The 12,897-nt window shown below is 47.8% G+C and overlaps 1 protein-coding gene across 6 annotated transcripts in view; it reads right to left on the bottom strand.

The window, feature by feature from the left end:
- Positions 1–12,897, bottom strand: part of KYNU (kynureninase) — a 302,382-nt gene that overhangs the window by 222,302 nt on the left and 67,183 nt on the right. The gene's annotated exons all lie outside the window — the stretch shown is intronic.

The following is a 12,897-nucleotide window of genomic DNA, read 5'->3' as shown; positions in this document are numbered from 1 at the left end:
ACAACTTGTGATCTAAACCCAGTTAACAGTATGATAACAGCGGAGCCTCTGAAAAGATGGCTCACAACAATAATAACCCGATTTTTGTAACTATGTACAAGTATTGCAGATAATCCGCACTTGGGATGGGCGCCCAGCATCCACTACGGACTCCGAGAAATAGAATTATCGGTAAGTAAATTCTTATTTTCTCTATCGTCCTAGTGGATGCTGGGGTTCCTGAAAGGACCATGGGGATTATACCAAAGCTCCCAAACGGGCGGGAGAGTGCGGATGACTCTGCAGCACCGAATGAGAGAACTCCAGGTCCTCTTTTGCCAGGATATCAAATTTGTAGAATTTTACAAACGTGTTCTCCCCTGACCACGTAGCTGCTCGGCAGAGTTGTAATGCCGAGACCTCTCGGGCAGCCGCCCAAGATGAGCCCACCTTCCTTGTGGAATGGGCCTTAACCGATTTAGACTGTGGCAGGCCTGCCTCAGAATGTGCAAGTTGAATTGTGTTACAAATCCAACGAGCAATCGACTGCTTAGAAGCAGGCGCACCCAACTTGTTGTGTGCATACAGTATAAACAGCGAGTCAGATTTTCTGACTCCAGCTGTCCTGGAATATATTTTCAGGGCCCTGACAACTTCTAGCAACTTGGAGTCCTCCAAGTCCCTAGTAGGTGCAAGGCACCACAATAAGCTGGTTCAGGTGAAACACTGACACCACCTTAGGGAGAGAACTGGGGACGAGTCCGCAGCTCTGCCCTGTCCGAATGGACAAACAGATATGGGCTTTTTTGAGAAAAAACCACCAATTTGACACTCGCCTGGTCCAGGCCAGGGCCAAGAGCATGGTCACTTTTTATGTGAGATGCTGCAAATCCACATATTTGACTGGTTTTAAACCAATGTGATTTGAGAAATCCCAGAACTACGTTGAGATCCCACAGTGCCACTGGAGGCACAAAAAAGGGGTTTGTATATGCAATACTCCCTTGACAAACTTCTGGACTTCAGGAACTGAAACCAATTCTTTCTGGAAGAAAATTTACAGGGCCGAATTTGAACCTTAATGGACCCCAATTTGAGGCCCATAGACACTCCTGTTTGCAGGAAATGCAGGAAACGACCGAGTTGAAATTTCTTTGTGGGGCCTTCCTGGCCTCACACCACGCAACAAATTTTCGCCACACGTGGTGATAATGTTGTGCGGTCACCTCCTTTCTGGCTTTGACCAGGGTAGGAATGACCTCTTCCGGAATGCCTTTTTTCCCTTAGGATCCGGCTTTCCATCGCCATGCCGACAAACGCAGCTGCGGTAAGTCTTGGAACAGACATGGTACTTGCTGAAGCAAGTCCCTTCTTAGCGGCAGAGGCCATAAGACCTCTGTAAGCATCTCTTGAAGTTCCGGGTACCAAGTCCTTCTTGGCCAATCCGGAGCCATGAGTATAGTTCTTACTCCTCTACGTCTTATAATTCTCAGCACCTTAGGTATGAGAAGCAGAGGAGGGAACACATACACCGACTGGTACACCCACGGTGTTACCAGAACGTCCACATCTATTGCCTGAGGGTCCCTTGACCTGGCGCAATACCTGTCCCGTTTTTTGTTCAGACGGGACGCCATCATGTCCACCTTTGGTATTTCCCAACGGTTTACAATCATGTGGAAAAAACTTCTCAATGAAGTTTCCACTCTCCCGGGTGGAGGTCGTGCTGAGGAAGTCTGCTTCCCAGTTTCCATTCCCGGGATGAAAAACTGCTGACAGTGTTATCACATGATTTTCCGCCCAGCGAAAAGTCCTTGCAGTTTCTGCCATTGCCCTCCTGCTTCTTGTGTCGCCCTGTCTGTTTACGTGGGCGACTGCCGTGATGTTTTTCCCACTGGATCAATACCGGCTGACCTTGAAGCAGAGGTCTTGCTAAGCTTAGAGCATTATAAATTTACCCTTAGCTCCAGTATATTTATGTGGAGAAAAGTCTCCATACTTGATCACACTCCCTGGAAATTTTTCCCTTGTGTGACTGCTCCCCAGCCTCTTGGATATTGGGTTATCCGCTGATGCATCTGAAGATGCGATCCGGACCATTTGTCCAGCAGATCCCACTGAAAAGTTCTTACGTGAAATCTGCCGAATGGAATTGCTTCGTAGGAAGCCACCATTTTTACCAGGACCCTTGTGCAATGATGCACTGTTTTTAGGAGGTTCCTGACTTGCTCGGATAACTCCCTGGCTTTCTCTTCCGGGAGAAACACCTTTTTCTGGACTGTGTCCAGAATCATCCCTAGGCACAGCAGACGTGTCGTCGGGATCAGCTGCGATTTTGGAATATTTAGAATCCACCCGTGCTGATTGTAGCAGTATCCGAGATAGTGCTACTCCGACCTCCAACTGTTCCCTGGACTATGCCCCTAGCAGGAGATCGTCCAAGTAAGGGATAATTAAGACGCCTTTTCTTCGAAGAAGAATCATCAATTCGGCCATTACCTTGGTAAAGACCCCGGGGTGCCGTGGACAATCCAAACGGCAGCGTCTGAAACTGATAGTGACAGTTCTGCACCACGAACCTGAGGTACCCTTAGTGAGAAGGGCAAATTTGGGACATAGAGGTAAGCATCCCTGATGTCCCGGGACACTATATAGTCCCCTTCTTCCTGGTTCGTTATCACTGCTCTGAGTGACTTCATCTTAATTTGAACCTTTGTAAGTGTTCAAAAAAAATTTTTTTTTAGAATAAGTCTCACCTAGCCTTCTGGCTTCAGTACCACAATATAGTGTGGAATAATACCCCTTTTCTGTAGTAGGAGGGGTAATTTAATTGTCACCTGCTGGGAACACAGCTTGTGAATTTTTTCCCATACTACCTCCTTGTCGGAGGGAGACTTGGTAAAGCAGACTTCAGGAGCCTGCGAAGGGGAAACGTCTCGACATTCCCATCTGTACCCCCGGGATACTACTTGTAGGATCCAGGGGTCCTGTACGGTCTCAGCGCCATGCTGAGAACTTGTCAGACGCGGTGGAACGCTTCTGTTCCTGGGAATAGGCTGCCTGTTGCAGTCTTCTTCCCTTTCCTCTATCCCTGGGCAGATATGATCTTATAGGGACGAGAGGACTGAGGCTGAAAAGACGGTGTCTTTTTCTGCAGAGATGTGACTTAGGGTAAAAAACGGTGGATTTTCCAGCAGTTGCCGTGACCACCAGGTCCGATGGACCGACCCCAAACAAGTCCTCTTCCTTTATACGGCCATACTGTGCCGTTTGGAATCTGCATCACCTGACCACTGTCGTGTCCATAACATCTTCTGGCAGTTATGGACATCGCGTTTATTCATGATGCCAGAGTGCAAATATCCCTCTGTGCATCTCGCATATATAGAAATGCTCTATAGTCAATAAAATACTGTCCCTGTCAAGGGTATCAATATTTTTAGTCAGGGAATCCGACCAAGCCACCCTAGCTCTGCACATCCAGGCTGAGGCGATCGCTGGCCGCAGTATAACACCAGTATGTGTGTATATACTTTTTATTATATTTTCCAGCCTTGTCAGCTGGTCCTTGAGGACGGCCCTATCTATAGACGGTACCGCCACTTGTTTTGATAAGCGTGTGAGCGCCTTATCCACCTTAAGGGGTGTTTCCCAACGCGCCCTAACTTCTGGCGGGAAAGGGTATACCGCCCATAATTTTCTATCGGGGGGAACCCACGCATCATCACACACTTTATTTAATTTATCTGATTCAGGAAAAACTATGGTAGTTTTTTCACATCCCACATAATACCCTCTTTTGTGGTACTTGTAGTATCAGAAATACGTAACACCTCCTTCATTGCCTTTAACGTGTGGCCCTAATAAGGAATACGTTTGTTTATTCACCGTCGACACTGGATTCAGTGTCCCTGTCTGTGTCTGTGTCGACCGACTAAAGTAAACGGGCGTTTTAAAACCCTTGACGGTGTTTTTGAGACGTCTGGACCGTACTAATTGTTTGTCGGCCGTCTCATGTCGTCAACCGACCTTGCAGCGTGTTGACATTATCACGTAATTTCCTAAATAAGCCATCCATTCCGGTGTCGACTCCCTAGAGAGTGACATCACCATTACAGGCAATTGCTCCGCCTCCTCACCAACATCGTCCTCCTACCTGTCGACACACACGTACCGACACACAGCACACACACAGGGAATGCTCTGATAGAGGACAGGACCCACTAGCCCTTTGGAGAGACAGAGGGAGAGTTTGCCAGCACACACCAAAAACGCTATAATTATATAGGGACAACCTTATATAAGTGTTTTCCCTTATAGCATCTTAATATATATATAAGCATATCGCCAAATTAGTGCCCCCCCTCTCTGTTTTAACCCTGTTTCTGTAGTGCAGTGCAGGGGAGAGCCTGGGAGCCTTCCCTCCAGCCTTTCTGTGAGGGAAAATGGCGCTGTGTGCTGAGGAGATAGGCCCCGCCCCTTTTTCGGCGGCCTCGTCTCCCGCTCTTAACGGATTCTGGCAGGGGTTAAATATCTCCATATAGCCTCCGGAGGCTATATGTGAGGTATTTTTAGCCAAAATAGGTATTCATTTGCCTCCCAGGGCGCCCCCCTCCCAGCGCCCTGCACCCTCAGTGACTGCCGTGTGAAGTGTGCTGAGAGGAAAATGGCGCACAGCTGCAGTGCTGTGCGCTACCTTTAGAAGACTGAGGAGTCTTCTGCCGCCGATTCTGGACCTCTTCTTACTTCAGCATCTGCAAGGGGGCCGGCGGCAAGGCTCCGGTGACCATCCAGGCTGTACCTGTGATCGTCCCTCTGGAGCTGATGTCCAGTAGCCAAGAAGCCAATCCATCCTGCACGCAGGTGAGTTCACTTCTTCTCCCCTAAGTCCCTCGTTGCAGTGATCCTGTTGCCAGCAGGACTCACTGTAAAATAAAAAACCTAAGCTAAACTTTCCTAAGCAGCTCTTTAGGAGAGCCACCTAGATTGCACCCTTCTCGGCCGGGCACAAAATCTAACTGGCTTGGAGGAGGGTCATAGGGGGAGGAGCCAGTGCACACCACCTGATCCTAAAGCTTTACTTTTTGTGCCCTGTCTCCTGCGGAGCCGCTATTCCCCATGGTCCTTTCAGGAACCCCAGCATCCACTAGGACGATAGAGAAATGGGGGCTGAATATGCAGCACTCCTTTCACAAATGTCTGAACTTCAGGCACTGAAGCTAGTTCTTTTTGAAAGAAAATCGACAGAGCCGAGATCTGTACTTTAATGGAGCCTAGTTTTAGGCCCATATTCACTCCTGCTTGCAGGAAATGCAGAAATCGACCTAGTTGAAATTCCTCTGTTGGGGCCTTTTTGGCCTCGCACCATGCAACATATTTCCGCCATATGCGGTGATAATGCTTTGACGTAACATCTTTCCTTGCCTTAATAAGCGTAGGAATGACTTCTTCCGGAATACCCTTTTCCTTTAGGATCCGGTGTTCAACCGCCATGCCGTCAAACGCAGCTGCGGTAAGTCTTGGAACAGACAGGGCCCCTGCTGTAGCAGGTCCTGTCTGAGCGGTAGAGGCCACGGGTCCTCTGAGAGCATCTCTTGAAGTTCCGGGTACCACGCTCGTCTCGGCCAATCCGGAACCACGAGAATGGTGTTTACTCCTCGCTTTCTTATTATTCTCAATACCTTTGGTATGAGAGGCAGAGGAGGGAACACATAAACCGACTGGTACACCCACGGTGTCACTAGAGCGTCCACAGCTACCGCCTGAGGGTCCCTTGACCTGGCGCAATATCTTTTTAACTTTTTGTTGTGGCGGGACGCCATCATGTCCACCTGTGGTTTTTCCCAACGGTTTACCAGCATCTGGAAGACTTCTGGATGAAGTCCCCACTCTCCCGGGTGGAGGTCGTGTCTGCTGAGGAAGTCTGCTTCCCAGCTGTCCACTCCCGGAATGAACACTGCTGACAGTGCTAGTACATGATTCTCTGCCCATCGGAGAATTCTTGTGGCTTCTGCCATCGCCATCCTGCTTCTTGTGCCGCCCTGTCGATTTACATGGGCGACTGCGGTGATGTTGTCTGACTGGATCAGCACCGGCTGGTGTAGGAGCAGGGATTTTGCTTGCCTTAGGGCATTGTAGATGGCCCTTAGTTCCAGAATATTTATGTGAAGGGAAGTCTCCTGACTCGACCATAGTCCTTGGAAGTTTCTTCCCTGTGTGACTGCCCCCCAGCCTCGAAGGCTGGCATCCGTGGTCACCAGGACCCAGTCCTGTATGCCGAACCTGCGGCCCTCTAGAAGATGGGCACTCTGCAGCCACCACAGTAGAGACACCCTGGTTCTTGGAGACAGGGTTATCAAGCGATGCATCTGAAGATGCGATCCGGACCACTGGTCCAACAGGTCCCACTGAAAGATTCTGGCATGGAACCTGCCGAAGGGAATTGCTTCGTAAGAAGCCACCATCTTTCCCAGGACCCGCGTGCAGCGATGCACTGATACCTGTTTTGGTTTCAGGAGGTCTCTGACTAGAGATGACAACTCCCTGGCTTTCTCCTCCGGGAGAAACACTTTTTTCTGGACTGTATCCAGAATCATACCCAGGAACAGTAGCCGTGTCGTCGGAACCAGCTGTGACTTCGGGATATTCAGAATCCAGCCGTGCTGGTGCAGCACCTCCTGAGATAGTGCTACTCCCACCAACAACTGTTCCTTGGACCTCGCTTTTATTAGGAGATCGTCCAAGTACGGGATAATTAAAACTCCCTTTTTTCGAAGGAGTATCATCATTTCCGCCATCACCTTGGTAAATACCCTCGGTGCCGTGGACAGTCCAAACGGCAGCGTCTGGAATTGGTAATGGCAATCCTGTACCACAAATCTGAGGTACTCCTGGTGAGGATGGTAAATGGGGACATGCAAGTAAGCATCCTTGATGTCCAGGGATACCATGTAATCCCCCTCTTCCAGGCTCGCAATAACCGCCCTGAGCGATTCCATCTTGAACTTGAATTTTTTTATGTATGTGTTCAAGGATTTCAAATTTAAAATGGGTCTCACCGAACCGTCCGGTTTCGGTACCACAAATAGTGTGGAATAATAACCCCGGCCTTGTTGAAGTAGGGGTACCTTGATTATCACCTGCTGGGAATACAGCTTGTGAATTGCCGCTAGCACCGCCTCCCTGTCTGAGGGAGCAATCGGCAAGGCAGATTTTAGGAACCGGTGGGGTGGAGACGCCTCGAATTCCAGTTTGCACCCCTGAGATACTATTTGAAGGATCCAGGGATCCACCTGTGAGCGAGCCCACTGATCTCTGAAATTCTTGAGGCGGCCCCCCACCGTACCAGGCTCCGCCTGTGGAGCCCCACCGTCATGCGGCGGACTTGGCAGAAGAAGCGGGGGAGGACTTTTGCTCCTGGGAACCTGCTGTTTGTTGCAGCCTTTTTCCCCTACCTCTGCCTCTGGATAGAAAAGACCCGCCTTTTCCACGCCTGTTTTTCTGGGTCCGAAAGGACTGACCCTGATAAAACGGCGCCTTCTTAGGCTGTGAGGGGACATGGGGTAAAAATGCTGACTTCCCAGACGTTGCTGTGGAAACTAGGTCCGAGAGACCATCCCCAAATAATTCCTCACCTTTATATGGCAACACTTCCATGTGCCTTTTAGAATCTGCATCTCCTGTCCACTGGCGAGTCCATAAGCCTCTCCTAGCAGAAATGGACAATGCACTAACTTTAGATGCCAGTCGGCAGATTTCCCTCTGTGCATCTCTCATATATAAGACTGAGTCTTTTATATGGTCTATGGTTAACAGGATCGTGTCTCTGTCTAATGTGTCAATATTTTCTGACAGTTTATCTGACCACGCAGCGGCAGCACTGCACATCCAAGCTGACGCAATAGCTGGCCTAAGTATAATGCCTGAGTGTGTATATACAGACTTCAGGATCGCCTCCTGCTTTCTATCAGCAGGTTCCTTGAGGGCGGCCGTATCCGGAGACGGTAGTGCCACCTTTTTTGACAAACGTGTGAGCGCTTTATCCACCCTAGGAGGTGTTTCCCAACGTGACCTATCCTCTGGCGGGAAAGGGAACGCCATTAGTACCTTCTTAGGAATTACCAATTTTTTATCAGGGAAAGCCCACGCTTCTTCACACACTTCATTTAATTCATCTGATGGGGGGAAAACTACGGGTATTTTTTTCTCCCCAAACATAATACCCTTTTTAGTGGTACCTGTATTTATATCAGAAATGTGTAACACCTCTTTCATTGCCTCAATCATGCAGTGAATGGCCTTAGTGGGCATCAGATTAGACTCATCGTCGTCGACACTGGTGTCAGTATCAGTGTCGACATCTGGGTCTGCGGTCTGAGGTAGCGGGCGTTTTAGAGCCCCTGATGACCTGTGCGACGCCTGGACAGGCACGAGCTGAGAAGTCGGCTGTCCCACATTTGGCATGTCGTCAAATTTCTTATGTAAGGAGTCTATACGTGCACTCATTTCTTTCCATAAACTCAACCATTCAGGTGTCTGCCCCGCAGGGGGTGACATCCCTTCTAAAGGCATCTGCTCCGTCTCCACATCATTATCCTCATCAAACATGTCGACACAGCCGTACCGACACACCGCACACACACAAGGAATGCTCCAACAGAGGACAGGACCCACAAAAGCCCTTTGGGGGGACAGAGTGAGAGTATGCCAGCACACACCAGAGCGCTATATAATGCAGGGACTAACTGTGTTATGTCCCCTATAGCTGCTTTTTCTATATAATTTATACAGCGCCTAAATTTAGTGCCCCCCCTCTCTTTTTTTACCCTTTTCTGTAGTGTAGACTGCAGGGGAGAGCCAGGGAGCTTCCTTCCAGTGGATCTGTGAAGGAGAAATGGCGCCAGTGTGCTGCAGGAGATAGCTCCGCCCCTTTTCCGCGGCCTATTATCCCGCTTTTTTCTGGATTCTGGCAGGGGTATTTTCCACATATATAGCCTCTAGGGCTATATATTGTGGTATTTTTGCCAGCCAAGGTGTTATAATTGCTTCTCAGGGCGCCCCCCCCCAGCGCCCTGCACCCTCAGTGACCGCAGTGTGAAGTGTGTGTGAGAAGCAATGGCGCACAGCTGCAGTGCTGTGCGCTACCTTGGAGAAGACTGATGTCTTCTGCCGCCGATTTTCCGGACCTCTTCTTGCTTCTGGCTCTGTAAGGGGGACGGCGGCGCGGCTCCGGGACCGAACACCAAGGACTGGGCCTGCGGTCGATCCCTCTGGAGCTAATGGTGTCCAGTAGCCTAAGAAGCCCAATCCGGCTGCAAGCAGGCAAGTTCGCTTCTTCTCCCCTTAGTCCCTCGCTGCAGTGAGCCTGTTGCCAGCAGGTCTCACTGAAAATAAAAAACCTAAGTCTATCTTTCTTTCTAAGAGCTCAGGAGAGCCCCTAGTGTGCATCCAACCTCGGACGGGCACAAAATCTAACTGAGGCTTGGAGGAGGGTCATAGTGGGAGGAGCCAGTGCACACCAGGTAGTCATAAATCTTTCTAGAGTGCCCAGCCTCCTTCGGAGCCCGCTATTCCCCATGGTCCTTACGGAGTTCCCAGCATCCACTAGGACGTCAGAGAAATATTGGCTAAAATTACCTCCAGGCTGTGTGTATAAGGTGTATATGTAACATAAATGCATTCTGTGCTTAGATTTAGGTCCCATCACCATGATATCTCATTATGGTATGCAATTATTCCAAAATACGGAAAAATCCCATATCCAAAATACCTCTGGTCCCAAGCATTTTGGATAAGGGATACTCAACCTGTATATTATATATATATATATATATATATATATATATACATACATATATACATATAAATATACAAAAAGAAAACCACAGCACTCACCACCCCAGAAGCGGGGTATACAACTGCACTTACCACTCATAAGGTGGGGTGCATGTAACATAGCACTTGCCACCCCAGAAGCGGGGTATACAACTGCACTTACCACTCATAGGGTGGGGTGCATGTAGCCCATGACCACATCACTCAAATACATACAAACAGAGAACCCAGCACTCACCCAAGCTTATTGAGCTTACATGGGTGAGTGCTGGGTTCTCTGTTTGTATATACAAATATATAGTAGATAACAAAGCAGGCGGCACTCCAAGTCTGTTGAGAATTCAAGTGTATTTCACACACAAAACATGATCCGACGTTTCGGGGTCCCCGAAACGTCGGATCATGTTTTGTGTGTGAAATACACTTGAATTCTCAACAGACTTGGAGTGCCGCCTGCTTTGTTATCTACTATCCAGTCTCATTTGGGATGGCACCCAAGCACTAAGTCCAGGAGGCGGAGTGCCGGTCCTTGCAGTTTTCCTATACAAATATATATATATATATATATATATATATATATGTCATTATATCAGTATAGGACCCAAAAATGTGGGATTTAGAATTTTGGATAAGGGGTACTCAACCTGTATAGCACACACATACATATGTAGTCCTGTCAAAAAGAAAAGTATGCCCTCTTTGAAAAAACAGTTTAAAGTTAACCTAACATTCCTCACCAAGTCATAAAATTTATTCTGTAAAACAAAATATGACAAAGAAGTTTTACCAGTAGCTATCCTGAACCCCTAGGCCTAGTGAGACATTGTTTAAATAGTATTATCTGCCCTCTCTTAGCACAAACATTAAAAATCAAGCGTCCCACTTAAAAAACACTCTTTGATGCTAGGACTCCAAAAACTAATCTCAGCAAAATGATCTGTACATGCATAATTCTCATCAGTCTTAGGGGCAGATTTATTAACTTTTTTTTTAACTAAAATAATGTGAAAAAGGGTGTTTTCACACCCTTTTCACATTATTTTAGTTTCACCTAAATGTATTAAAGGGCTTTTGGAGCAGTTTTCGTGAAAAAATGCTCCAAACCCTTTAATTGTCTTTTTTTTTTTTTTTTTTTATAGTAACCCAGATCGCATTCACCTACTTAGAATGAGAAATATGATCCAAACTTACTAGAAAAATAAAGTGTTAAAAAATACCACAGTGAGCCCTGTGATAATTACCCCAGTTCCAGTGGTTTCTGTACTTCTGCACAGCTGTGCAGGGAGTCGGCAGTGTGACTACAGATGGGGCCTCCGTTATCTTGACTGTTTCTGCACCTAGACGGAGGTTTAGTCACGCCTAGGCGATAACTTTGGCTGCTGAGTTTAATTACGGACAGGCGTGTTGAGGCGCAACTAGATACTCACCATGCAATACACATCTCCACCACTGGGTGGCTAATGCTCCACTAATCCAGTACTTTAGTTTGAATAGTGGCGGATTGATCTGCAGTACAAGCTCTGGCAAATGGTCAGTGATGACTGTAATGTTAATATACATTCCTGTACTGCATAGTGTACAAACAGATGGTGACCAATGGTCAGACGGAGAGGGTTAAAAAAAATTAGTTTATTCAGACGCAAACGAACGTGTTAAAACACTTGTGTATGCAGATGCAACTAATGTGTGAACACTTGTGTATGTAGACGCAACTAATGTGTGAAAGGAATAATGTAGCTCATTGACTTTACAGTATGTACAGTGCACTAAATGAGCTTCCGTGTTCCCTAACGGCATAAACGAACACCAATGGGAAGGAATCGCTGCTTGCATTACTTTTACACATGAACTTGTGTATCTTCCATGTAGCGACGTAGGCTAGCAGTGAAGGCTCCCACGCTGAGGGTCCTGGGTTCAATTCCCAAAGTGCTGATCTATATATTTTTTACCCCCTGACATTCACTTTATTAATTTTTTTTTCTGTGTAATCCATTGTAAAACATTCAATGGTAGGGTGCACGTAGGTTTCACATAAATCAGGGTAAATCTGCAGGAACGACTCATTCCGCTATAGAGAAGACAATGCCTCAGCCGGGGGACATATTTGTGTAGGTCCCTGCGGCCGTGGCATTACCCCCCCAACTAGTCACCCCTGGTTGGGGTAGCCTGGGGGAGTGGGGACACCTTAAATCAAGGGGTCCCCCCCTCCAGGCACCCAAGGGCCAGGGGTGAAGCCCGAGGCTGTCCCCCCCATCCCTGGGAGGTGGATGGGGGGCTGATAGCTTTTGTTTGTGTAAAAAAAAAGAATATTGGTTTTTGTCATAGAACTACAAGTTCCAGCAAGCCTCCCCTGCTTGCTGGTACTTGGAGAACCACAAGTACCAGCATGCGGGGAAATAAACGGCCCGCTGGTACCTGTAGTTCTACAACAACAAAAATACACAAATAAAAACAGAATACACACACACACCGTGGAAGTAAAACTTTAACATACATGCACACTTACACACACACATACTTACCTAGTGTCCCACGGATCCCATTGGTCCCCTTGTCAACGTAGAATCCAATTGGAAACCTGTAAAAAAAAGCCAAAAATACTCACCTATTTTCCAGTGATGATCGGTCCTCTTCGTTCCATGTAGAAACCACAGGGTTAATAACAAACAAACAGAAAAAAACTCGGTCTAGTGCACTAAAGGGGTTCCATGTTTACACATGAAACCCCTTTCCCCGAATGCCGGGACCCCCCGTGACTCCTGTCACTGGAGATCCCAGCAGCCAATCAGGAAGCACACGTCATGGCACTCTCCTACTTGGCTGTGTGCTACTAGCCTGTCAATCAGGCAGAGCGCAACGGCTACAATGGAGCTTAGCGCAGCTCCATTCTAGCCTATGATGGGAACTTTGCGGTCTGCGGCTAACCGCAGGGTTAATTGGGGTCACTCTTGTTGAGGACAAGTCGGGACTCAAAAAAAAAGGTGCTGATTGGATGTTACTGTGTCACCTTTGGGGATGTCAACAGCTAGAGACCTGGGCATACAAGAAACACACTGCAGACATCAACAAAGCTGCACTTTTGAA

Source organism: Pseudophryne corroboree, chromosome 7, assembly GCF_028390025.1.
Source record: "Pseudophryne corroboree isolate aPseCor3 chromosome 7, aPseCor3.hap2, whole genome shotgun sequence".
Lineage (NCBI taxonomy): Eukaryota > Metazoa > Chordata > Amphibia > Anura > Myobatrachidae > Pseudophryne > Pseudophryne corroboree.
Note: the sequence above shows the minus strand (reverse complement) of the source record. Positions and strands in the feature narration are given on the sequence as shown.